The sequence below is a fragment of the Anopheles funestus genome, chromosome 2RL (assembly GCF_943734845.2).
Source record: "Anopheles funestus chromosome 2RL, idAnoFuneDA-416_04, whole genome shotgun sequence".
Taxonomy (NCBI): Eukaryota; Metazoa; Arthropoda; class Insecta; order Diptera; family Culicidae; genus Anopheles; species Anopheles funestus.
This window is the reverse complement of record NC_064598.1, coordinates 51901888-51913802: the sequence shown is the minus strand read 5'-3', so window position 1 is coordinate 51913802 and position 11915 is coordinate 51901888.

Sequence of the window (11915 nt, the reverse complement as noted above, 5' to 3'; positions counted from 1 at the left end):
AAACATGTTCCAAAGGTTTGGCGAAGGGTAGCACAAAAATTCATGCTTGCTTGCTTCTGGCCACCGCCCCTACACCTTCGTTGGTGATAGAATTATGTTCCCTCTGTTTCGCCATCATGCGATTCCAGAGTGGGTTCCTTTTCTCGTCTTTGTGTACCAACATGCCGCCACATTCCCGATGTAGCGGACAAACATTTCGGCAGTTACGGAATCGAAATATTTTATCAAAATAGGGTAAAAAAATCTAATCCTGATCGCGTCGAATATTTAGCAAGTCCTTGCATCTGGAGAGATCTTCTTCATTGTGCGGCAAATAATTCCTCTCTTTGGCCTATTCATCTGTGCCCAGCTAGGAAGCAAATGTACTCTCATTCAACATAATATAAAATTGAAATTAAATCATCGTCTATCACATGCGTAAAAAAGAGCAAAAAAAACTCAAAACAACACGAAAAAAAACACGAAACCGGAAATATGCTCTAAAACAGCTTCTATGCTGCCATAAGCCATAAATAAATGAGCTGGTGCTGCTGTGTTTTTGGGGTGGTGGTACGAGCCGTTACAATTCTTACACCCATCATCATTTAACATCCGAATGCCCAAACCAGACGACGGATGGGATTGGATGGTTTAGGGTTACATTTCAACACAGACATTTTGTGCTTTGGGAAACAACGATCGCAAAGCAACACGTGGTTTCTATAAGATCAAGCAAAAAGGGTTCTAAAACGTTTCATTATTTTAAGGAATTGTTTTTCTTTGTGGAAGAAAAACAACGTTTTCCGTAGTCCGTCCTATCAGTGTAACAATAGTTGATGCAACAGTTTTGAGCGATTGCCCTGCTGCTGGTATCGTAACCAGGGAGAACCTTGACCTTGAGCATAAAACCGTGGAGGGTGAGCCGATTGAAATGAACGAGCCAATGGAAATAAAGCGCCATGTGCATCATGTATGTGGGGGGCATCGTTGCAACATGAAGCACACCATAAATACAAAGATCTTCAATGTTATCAAACATGTTCTTCGCGCTAGTGAAACATTGAAACATTAAATATTTGGATTTTAGACATTTGCATAGATATAAAGAATAACTTAAAACTAGGTACATATGCTAGAAATTCAAATTACTGTAACGAACTGTGACGGATGAGTCATCCCATGGAAAGAAGGGCTAGTAAAATGCAAACCTTCTTCACACACTAATACACCGTTGCTTTGCTTTGCCAGGATTTTTGCCGCGTCGTAATTCTAGCAACCAACCCAAACACACACACACGCGCAACCCAAAGTGCGCCTTTTACCGAAACGCACCAACACGCACATGCACGCAACACGCTCGTGCGACGCGCACATACGCCACATACAATACATGGTTGGCAAACTTTTCTCAAGATCCTGCCCTGGTACAGGAAATAATGACAATGCCCCAAGCAAAGGGCGAACTGGATGGAAGAATTACGTGGTAGTTGGAAAGAAAACAAAAGGGACTTCTCACTCACCCCGCGTGTTTTGGTGGCAGATGTTCATCGGTTTCGAAGAAAACGGTGCAAAGCGAAAGCGAAAGGAAGCGATAGGCAATGGTTGGTTAGGGGGGGTAGTGCGGTGGTAATGGTCCTGGCCACCTTTGTATTTAGTTTTTTACCTTTCTTCAGTGTAAAACGCGTTGGAGCTTGCATCTCGAAACGACATTTCGTTGTACGTTTTGTGTGAAAAATTTCCTACGAAAATCCACTATTTGAAAATGTCACTACACAAGAACGATCGTAGGGCATTATTTTTTTCGAAACTGTGTCTAGTCCCTTTCGGTGGACTTATTTTTGCATTACCGGAAACGAACACTTTTGTTTTCGTGTTTACGTGCTTTCGAAGAATTGTTTACGCAGTTTCTACTGGTTAGAAAGATGTCCAAAACAAGGCATTTTTTTAAAAAGCAAAACCATAAGAAAAATTTCACTAGAAACAGTTGTCGATCATAGAACAAGAGATCCGTTATCCGTGTCGTCAAAGTGGCAGCACATCGAACCATTTCACGGAATGTATGGCTATCGAACGAGTCGATTCTTTGTCATCAGCAGAGTTGAAAACATCAAATTGTTGTTTAGTTGCGCAGAAGCGACACGTGGCAAAAAGCGATGATAATGCTAGGACGAAGAAGAAGTAAGATCATCATGGCCTCACGGTGGAAATGTACATCCTTTGTTGAGCAAACCGGGAGCAATGTCTAGGAAGGAGCAGCTGCTGCGCTCGCCGTGAATACAAAAGGGCGCGCACGCGTTCGTGTGCGCATAGCAAAGTACCTGAGCCTGGCTTTTGTGTGTCACTCCTTGCCCTGCGATTCATTCCCTTTCTATGTTTTGTTTTTTTTTTGCTTCTTCTTTTTGAAGCTGCTCCACATTGTCGGTCTTACATCCTTCGAATAAAAAGCTGGCAAGAAGCAAAGAAATGTTTTGTTAGAGCAAGCAAAAAAAAAAGAAACTGCCATCTGTTGCTTGCCGTGTCTATACGTTTGGTAAGCTGAAGGCGACTAGAACAAGAAGAACAAGAAGAAACAAAATACAAGATTGAACAGGAAGGGACATGTTTTATCCTGTAAATAAAGGACATGATTTTTCGCCCTTTTTTAGTATAGCGAACCAGGTTTATTAGTACAGGAAAGATAAGAAAGGATTTTTTGAGAAATTTTGAGAAAGGATTTTATGAGAAAATGAAAAATGAAATGTTTGAATTACTCAGTTTTTGGCTTGGAAAGGACATAGGACATAGGACAGGACATGATTATACAGCCATTACACTATACTTATACTTATACACTGATACACTGATATACTGATGTACACTTACACTGATACACTGATAACTAAATAAAATTATGGAAGCTTGAGGAGAATTAAAATAAAAATTGGAAAAAGTATCAAATTAAAATGAAATTAACTGTAAATGGCTTTCCAAAATGCTAAATCAGGATTTGGGGTGGTTGAAATTTCTCATCATACTAAATTGTTGATACATTTCTATATTTGGTAATCGAAGTTGAGGATGTCGATTGCTTTATAGCACGTATAAATCAATTTTAGATAACGGGGAAATAAATGTATGTGTTTCTTGTAAGTATTATATTACCTAACACTTTGTAGCGGTTGTTACAAAAACATTTGGAATCAAAACGTGTAGTTAAAACATTACTTAAAAACAACAGTTAAAACAACCATAATACACCAACTTTTAGTTTGATACCTTGATAATTTACATGGTAAGAACAAGCAGACTTAACAAAAAAACAAATAAAAACATGCCTAAATTATTCGAGCTACGCTAAAACTACTGTCACATATTAAAGAAATTTTTAAATTATGACTAAAAATATCTCCCAACCAATGTGAGTTGTATCCTAGTTTAAGTGTTCAACAACTGTGATAATAAAAAAAAAATGTAAAACTTAATTAATTGTTATCTATCTCTTTGACTACTTAACAAAATTTTTTAAAATGTTTTAAAGCCGTTTTATAAATTCTGGATGTTATTTTGCACACCACTCGAGTAACATCATGTACCGTTTATAAACTTGTTCTCAAACCCCGAGCAAAACCGCGGAAATGCATCACCCTGGCCAGTGAAGGTCTGGTCAACAAACACACTGGCCACGTCTGCTTCACTTGTCAGAATTCAACCACTTGCAGCATCCATTGATTGCATTTGCGCTGCAATCAATGCCGCTGAAGGATAATTTCAGTGTATGCGCGCGCGCTACGGAACTCGTTGTGGAGCAGTGGCTCCAATTTGGGTTTAAGTGGCAGGCAGCTTAAGCATCAGCAAATAGCGCAACGCCACCAAAGCCCGTATCGAAAGACCCCCACAGCATTCGGTGGCTCGTTTCGTTTGGGCATCGCCATCAGCACTGTTGGCAGTGTTTTGTTTTTGTTGTTCTTTTGGAAATTACCTTACGAAATAATTACTATGCTAAGTGTGTTGCGGCGGACCTGGCGGGCACAAAACGCCCGAAATGTTGATGTCCATTGCAAACGTACCAAACGAATGCATTTCGGACGTATTATCTTGTTCTCGTAAAGCGATTTAGACAGTTGTACAGTTGCAAGTTGATGTGGTTTCCCAAAAAAAGATGATCATGATTGGACAATGATTCTACGTCAGTAATCGTCCCAACAAAAACAAAACGCATGCTATTGTAATTAAACAAATTTTCGTAACGGACCGATTTAACTAAAACATGATTTAACTGTGTGCACGATCAACAATGTAAATGGCTTTCGGGGGTTTATTTTTTCGATTTGTTCTAGTGATCGCTACGATCATTGCGTCACACAGATGTAGAAGATTCTTTTCCGACTTGTGCCACGTCAATTGCAATTTGTAGTGCTGTAATGAGAAACTACACACGGGCGAGCGAAGGCAATCAGTGCTTGGCTTGGCCACGATATTGAGGAGAAGTCGATTGTGATCATTCGTTACGGTTGAATAGTTATTTGTCTTTAGTGGATAAAAAAGGGGCAGGAAGAAGTTCTCGCGTCGAAGAAAGAAGGGTTGAATTGAAAGTGCACTCTCGGCATCAGATTGTTCAGTTTTGACTCCAGAATGCTGCAAACAGCAGCCGGGGGCAACGTCAATGCTTCTTTCTGATAGGTTTTTGTCTTTTCGTTTTTTTGATCTTTTCTGGTTTGTTTTAAAGCATTTGTTGTACAATAAAAAAAACAATTCAAATTCAAAACTATCTTACAACCTCAGATACCAGTTGCTTCTAAATATATTAGAATCTGCATATATAAAAATTTTACATATCTTTACATACCCTATTGTCCAGCAAAGCGGAAGTCGTAATGCATCCTCCTAACTGGCCGTAGAATATCTTCCAGCAAACAGTCTGTGGAATGAGTATTTCAATGGAGCAACAAAAAGGAACAAAACCAAAATAAATAAAGCGGAAACACCTGACACGAAAAACGAGATAACTAATCCACCTTGTCCCTTCTTCCATTTTAATACAGATTAAAAATTTGATTGTGCTGTTATACTAGTCAATTTAAACATTAGATAATAATAAAAAAAATAATTTCGAAGAAATTTTAAGATATAATTTAGCATCGAACGGCAAAAAGCATAAAACATGAACGTTTAATAACATTACGCATTCCAAAATGCAAATTAAAGTAGTAACGATTTTTAAGCAACAATAAAATATTAATTTCGCTAGCAAATAAGCAAAAATACTGAAAAAAATATAAAAATAAAGCATATTTTAACTAAAAAAACCTACAAACGTGGAAAAATTTTGGATGCAATGAAAAGATTAACCATGCGATGGAAAGTAAATCAACCGAAGAGTTATGGCTCATCCTGTGGGGATTGTGTTTTCGGTTCGAGAAAATTCCTCCTTCTTGACCTGGACAGTTTTTGCCTGCTCCAATTGTCCAGTTGAATCACACACACACACACAGCAAGCAGCAGCCGGTGGTCAGTGCAATCGAAACAGTCGCTCCGTTGCCAAATTACTCCATCTGCCCCCGGGCCTCCGGTGGAACACTTTTCGGGCACGGTTCGTCTCTTGTCGCGCCACAAATTCTTTCAGTCTTTTGATTTTCTTCGAGAACTTCTCCTGAACGGAAGCACCTTTTGGGGCGTTTTTTCTCGTCCTCAGTTGGGGTATTGTTGGTAAGTTGAGTAAAAGAAAGGCAAGGCACAATTTCGTCAGAGCACCTTAAAATGGATCGATCGATCGATCAGAAATAGACGCGATTGTTCAGGAAAAAGTGCACGAAGAAAACGGTATTGAGGGTGATTTGTTCGAACGTTAGATTCTACGTTATATTAAACGATATTATTACATGAACTCAATTATTGTAAGATACTTTGTTAAAAAATTGTGCCTTTACAATTTTTTGGTCTAAATTAAGCTAGATGAGATATATTTTTTATACCGATGAGACCGATCACAATGGATGGACTTAAACCGAAACCAACCAACCCAAATGATCCCAGGACGTGTGGATCTCTTGACTTGACGAGGGCCTTGAATGGTTTGAAACGATCGCTCTTTCAACTTATTTTTGGGGGGGTATGCTACACGGTACCGTAGCAGGATATTATTTCGACCCTGCTAACGACTGGGGATAAGGGTTCGGGTAAAAAGGCTCCCGGCGAAAGAATCTTTCTCCAAGGCAAACCAGCTCCAAAACACCAGCTAACAACAACAACAAAAAAGCTCCCCTTACGGCACACACAAACGCTGGTCAGGTTTCCAAATGTTCAACTTTTTGGTATGTTTTTTTTCAGGGTTTTCGTTGGTTGAAGTTGGGTTCGTGTTTTGTTTCCCCCCTTTCCATCGGTGTGTTGTTTATTGAGGCAGATGTTTAGCGTTACCACATTATTATCCTGCATTTTTGGGGTTATGCGGCTAAGCGATCAGTTGGAAGCAGCTTTTTGAAGGTAGAGAAACGGCGACTTGGAGCCACAAAACCTGCGTTTATCTTGATCCACGTATCCTTCGTGAAGGAACCAACACAAGGGTCTGGTGGTTGAGCTCGATGTTGCTGTGTACGTTGCGGAGATCGGTTTTAATGTTTTACATGGAGTTTAGAGTTTGGTGGGGAAAGCTTAGGTGAGTGATGTCTGCTCGTTCCCATAAAAAAAGATCAATAAATTTATGAAATGTATTTTACAATACTTAAAAAATCACTCACAAAAAAAAACATTATTTCATGTAAAATAAACTCTTCCTTCTGATATCAACGTGATCTGCAGTTGATCAACGATCAACGTGCAGTTTATCTACGAAACTCTTAACATTCTATCAGAGGCCAACATGATTGTGTTTCCACAGCATCCAAGCCACAACAATGCGCACCACGATCAACCGTTTGTTGTGCTATAGCGCAAGTCAGCTGGTCTCGGTGATGTTTCAAACTTTATTTTGCACGTTCTTTACAAACGTTGAGGCAAACCTTTTCTTTTGCAGCATTTGTTGCAATTGCAACAAATAGTGCGGTGGTCCAAACACTGAGCAATGAACCTTGTTGAAGATGCGATAATGATGACGACGCGCCCTGTTCGCGGTGATGATGACGGCCGCGTGTTTGCTGATATTCATCCCACCCTTCCCGATGAGTTGGGTTACGGTGCAGATCTCCTCTACGCCACGGAATGGCGGTGAAGAAAATCGAAGGAAATTATCAGATCAGAAAGATTTACCGCAGTGCAGGGATGTATTCGAGTGCCTGCTGCCGGATGCTGCCAGTGCATTCGGTGACAAGCGGTGAGAGCGAGAGAGAACGAGAGATTTCCACGCAAGAGACTCGGGGATGATTTTTACTTCGCCATTAAAGATCCGGCAGATCAATCTGTAGTCCCGTTATTTTGGGGCAGACCAATTCGATTGGGTGGACGTGCGATAGTCGATAAGATTTGACGAGATGAGTTCCATGAAACAATCTTGCAACCTTACGGAATCGGATTGCACCAGCTTAGCAATGGTACGAAAGGGACAAGGTTAAACCTTAATTACTTCGGACACTTTCTACAAGGCTCATAACAAATCTTTGCAGTGTCTTCAACGATGCACAGGATGCTGAGCAGCATGTGACTGGGTCACCAGTAGCGAAGCTCACATGCGGGGACATTGTTTGTGCCAGCTAAGCTTTACACACCAGATACACCTGATGCTATGGTGCAAACAAAAACCCATCATGCGATTAGAGATTAGAAAGTGGGTGTTACCTGTGATTTGACTTTACTGAAACATTGCTATGTGCATATGCTTTAATTTTTGGAGGTCGTTCCGTGCAATATCAAAGTCAATTTATTCCAAAAACAGCTCGAATACCCACCAGGAAGGAGAAGGAAAATTGTGGCACAGGTATCAGGATACGTTTTATGTTACTTTTTCCGAAGCAGCTTTACATATCCGACCCATGTGGGTAATTTTACCATAACGGATTATTGAGTAAAATCGGCATTCGCCAAGGCTAACGTACCCCGAGAAACAAGGGCTGTAAAGCTGCATGCAGATAGAAAATTTACAATATTTTATTTTAACACAAAGGAAACAATTCCGAGGTGCCGCCTCGGTACCTGGTTTCCTAGATGGAAATGGAATGCGCAGGACAAGATTAATGGCGAGCGTTCCATAAAACGGAACACAGTGCCACACAGTACGAACCTTACGGTGGAAAATCTTAGGTAGGAAAGGTTCATCAGGTATATGTAATGTGCCGAGCTTAGGAACAAGAGTAAATTACGATTACCGTCTTTAATTTGCACCAGGCAAAGTGCAGGCATTCGCATTTTTCTTTACCTAACGTACATACTGCCGCGGAAGAGTCAAAGTCGAAGGTTTTACAACGTTACTCAAGGCTGTACAAAAATGTTTGTACTTCATTACTGTATGGTAAAACTAAAACTAAAGCTAACGCAAGTAGATTCGGCTTTAGACAAATTAGGTTCGACCAGCTGGAACCTTTTTTTTGTGCCATAACAAATGGAAATGTAGAGACAAAAAATTGGTTCAGATTTCCTTTATATGGAATACTCCGGAAAGGTAAATGAAAAAAGGAATAACATAGAAATACGGTTTGATGTATTCTATTTGAAAAGAGAGTTGAGCTTTTGAGATAAATGAATTCCGCTCCGTTTTAATTGAGGAAAATCACCAAATTTATGTACGGAATCAATAAGTTTATTTGTTCGAGTGAGTCATTCTTACAATACTGCGATGATCTTAGTCTTTGAAAAATGGAAGAACGTTTTACAGTGAAATCATTCGACACTTAGTATTTTGTAACTTTGATAATGAAGAGTAATAATATTGCGATCGCTTTTATACCATAAGACAAAACTTGGGGATTCAATGGGGGATCAATCAAATTTTCACTTGAAGATTCACCGGGAAGTATCATAAATAAATAAATAAATTATGGAACTTTGCGAAACTAATCTCTTCGCTAATGGTACAATGAGTTTAAACTTCAAAAATGACCTTAAATATTTTGAGTTTAGATTTATTTTTGTCATTTCTGGATGCTTTCATATAGTAACTGTCATCGTTCAAGAAGCTAAAAACCAAGGAAATTCAATACATAGATATCAGTAAAACAGAAGATTGTTGATTATATCTTTACAATAAACTCGAGCAATCTGAACGGCCACTCATTTCAATCAAGAATATTTGTAGGTGATCGTTGAGAGATCGGATTCTTAAGTCCGAGTCAGGAACACACTATACTGATTGTAGATATCCAAAGAGCAGTAAGGCTTTGGAAATGAGTGAACCGTTAACATTAATTGTACTTAACACTAGAACTACCGGACCAGTCATTTTGACTGGAACGCTTCATTTTCATCACTTAATTTTTTAGGGTTAAACAATTCTAAGGTAGTTTAAACATGAGTTTCACATATATATTCTATAGTACGATCTGCAATAAACAATAAAATATACTCCAACTCTTCGAAATTGTTTAAAAATTAACCACAAACGAAAAACGCTTAAAACGCTTGGTAGTTCTAGTGTTAAACCATTGCCTACACTAAAAAGGGCGCTAGAGATCAAATAAAAAATGAACAAGAATGTACACTTTGTGTACAACTTTTCATGAAATGTTAAATATTTGAGTGCAGCTTTTTTTACTACTATTCCTGCATAAATGAAAACCGTGTTCTGCAATTGAAGATAACTGTTAGAATAACATGAGAAATACTTTTATCTTCTCCATTCTTCAGACATGTAAACTAACACCAAGCGTCGACTTGGTACGAAAGCTCACAATCTGGGCTGAGATGGTCAACTGCCTAAAGACAACTACCATCTCCGCCACTAATCGACAGCTCACCGTAGAAGGTGTTTGTTACTACTTGCTGCGGCAGAAAGCACTGAACATTAAACGTACCGCTGCAACATAATGTTGTGCCATACCGATCAGCGCCTGGGGTCTGCTGTGGCTTATCTCCTCCGAAAGGGAGGTTTAAAGACAAAAGGGCCAAATTTGAGACACACCAAACGTGCACGCAACCACCAGTGTGCACTGGTCCGGGTTGTGTATTTGGAAACACACGATCGATGCTTTCTTTGTGCAGTGCTTCCTGGCCTGATCTCCCATCCAGTGACTGCGGATTGCAACGGTCGGATGAGTCTTTCAAAGTGTAGACGCAGAGGCGGTTAAAAAGATGCCCAAAGAAAAGCAAACTGCTGAAAGTTATGATCATGGGCTCGGTACAATTTCGTGTCGGTTCTCCCATTTGGAGGATATCTCGCCTCCTGCCAAATGGAACGCCACGGAATGGTGTACGCTATGGTAACCGAGTCTGGAGGAAAAAAACCACATTGTGATAGCAGCAGCGGGTGAAGGCAAAACCAAAAAAAAGCACATTACTTCTTGGAATTATGCAGGTGAGCAAGTTTACGATCCCATGTTTTATATGCATGGTTTTTTGTTTTGTTTAATGTTGCGTGGGGCGAGATGGGTGCTTTTTTTCGGGAGTTCTGTGCAATTGCTGGAAGAGTTTGGCTCGCCACGGTTTAATGGCATTGGGGTTTGGTTTGATTTTTTGGTTTTGGTTCTCAAGTATAGAGCTGCATCGCTTGTAGAACTTTCGTGAGGAGTTTTGATGTTGGCAGAACTAAAAAAAGTTACTTAATTATTATATGTAAAACTTTCAAGAAGAAATTGGCTATTTGCTTTAAAATATCATAATTTTGTATCAGTGTATTACCGATCAAAAATACTTACGATTACTTCGTGAAATTCCATCAAAAAGGGTCGTCAATTGCAAAGGTGACAATGGACACTCCTCCTCTTTCTCTCTTGATTGATCTAATTATAACATTTTTCCGGATTGTTACGATCGATTGATCGTGGACGGATCGATCGCACATTTATACCGGTATCGTATGAACCCGTTTGTGCCATCACATCTCAGGTCTTGGGTGGTTTCGGGTCAAACATGGTCTGTGCCGTGCCTAATTAATCATTTACGATTTCCTTCATCGTTTGGCGCCTTACAACGGCATCCAGGGTGAGGAGCTGAAAGCTCGCATATTTCCGATCGAACCGGACCATTTCACTCGGATGGATTATTGTGGCCGGGGTCTCGATCAGTTGCTGTTTTTCATGACGCTTCCATTTCATGGCTGATTGGTCCATAACACACTTCTGGCGCACGGTATCGACCACGCACAGCCGGTCCGACCAATTAGTTGCATAATCGACCCTTGCCACTCCGGTTCTGGCCGGAATAAGGTTATTTAGAGGGTGAAGTTTACTGTTGGCTGTCGGTTGCAGAAGCAATGGAAAGGTATCCATCCAAAGGCCAATTGATCATGTGTCATGTGTGAATTTCACCGGATGCTTTAGGAAAAGGAAGATAAAAATGATCACTAGTAAAATATTACTACAGCTTTTATGTTACAAGATAAACGTGTTTAAGGTAAATAATTTTAAACTTCAATTATATTAAAAGTATGGAGGCCTTAACTTTACTATTTACAAACATTGAAGATCCTTCGGGATATTCACGAAAACTTCAAAAATTCTGCATTTTCACATAGTCGTAGTATTGCGATGTATTCTCATTATGTTACAGGCGAGATATACACATAATTTATGACGACACCTGCCCAGTGCGCGGAAGGGTTAGCTCTAATAGCCACCATTATGCACGCATGCCTCTATTCAAATGTGTGTGTCTGTGTGTGAATTTATTCTTGAACCTGGATCGATTGGAATTTGCCTTTCCTACCTTAGAGGTGTGTAGCATGTAATAAAAAAAGACAGCTGCTTAACGTACGGGAGGTTCGGGAATTTCGAATTGCACAGAATCGTGGTAAACGCAAAAGCAGAAGGATTTTATGTTGTTCAGTTATAACCCTTCTCATTCCGTTTGGATCACATTTCGACAGCTAAAAATCGTGT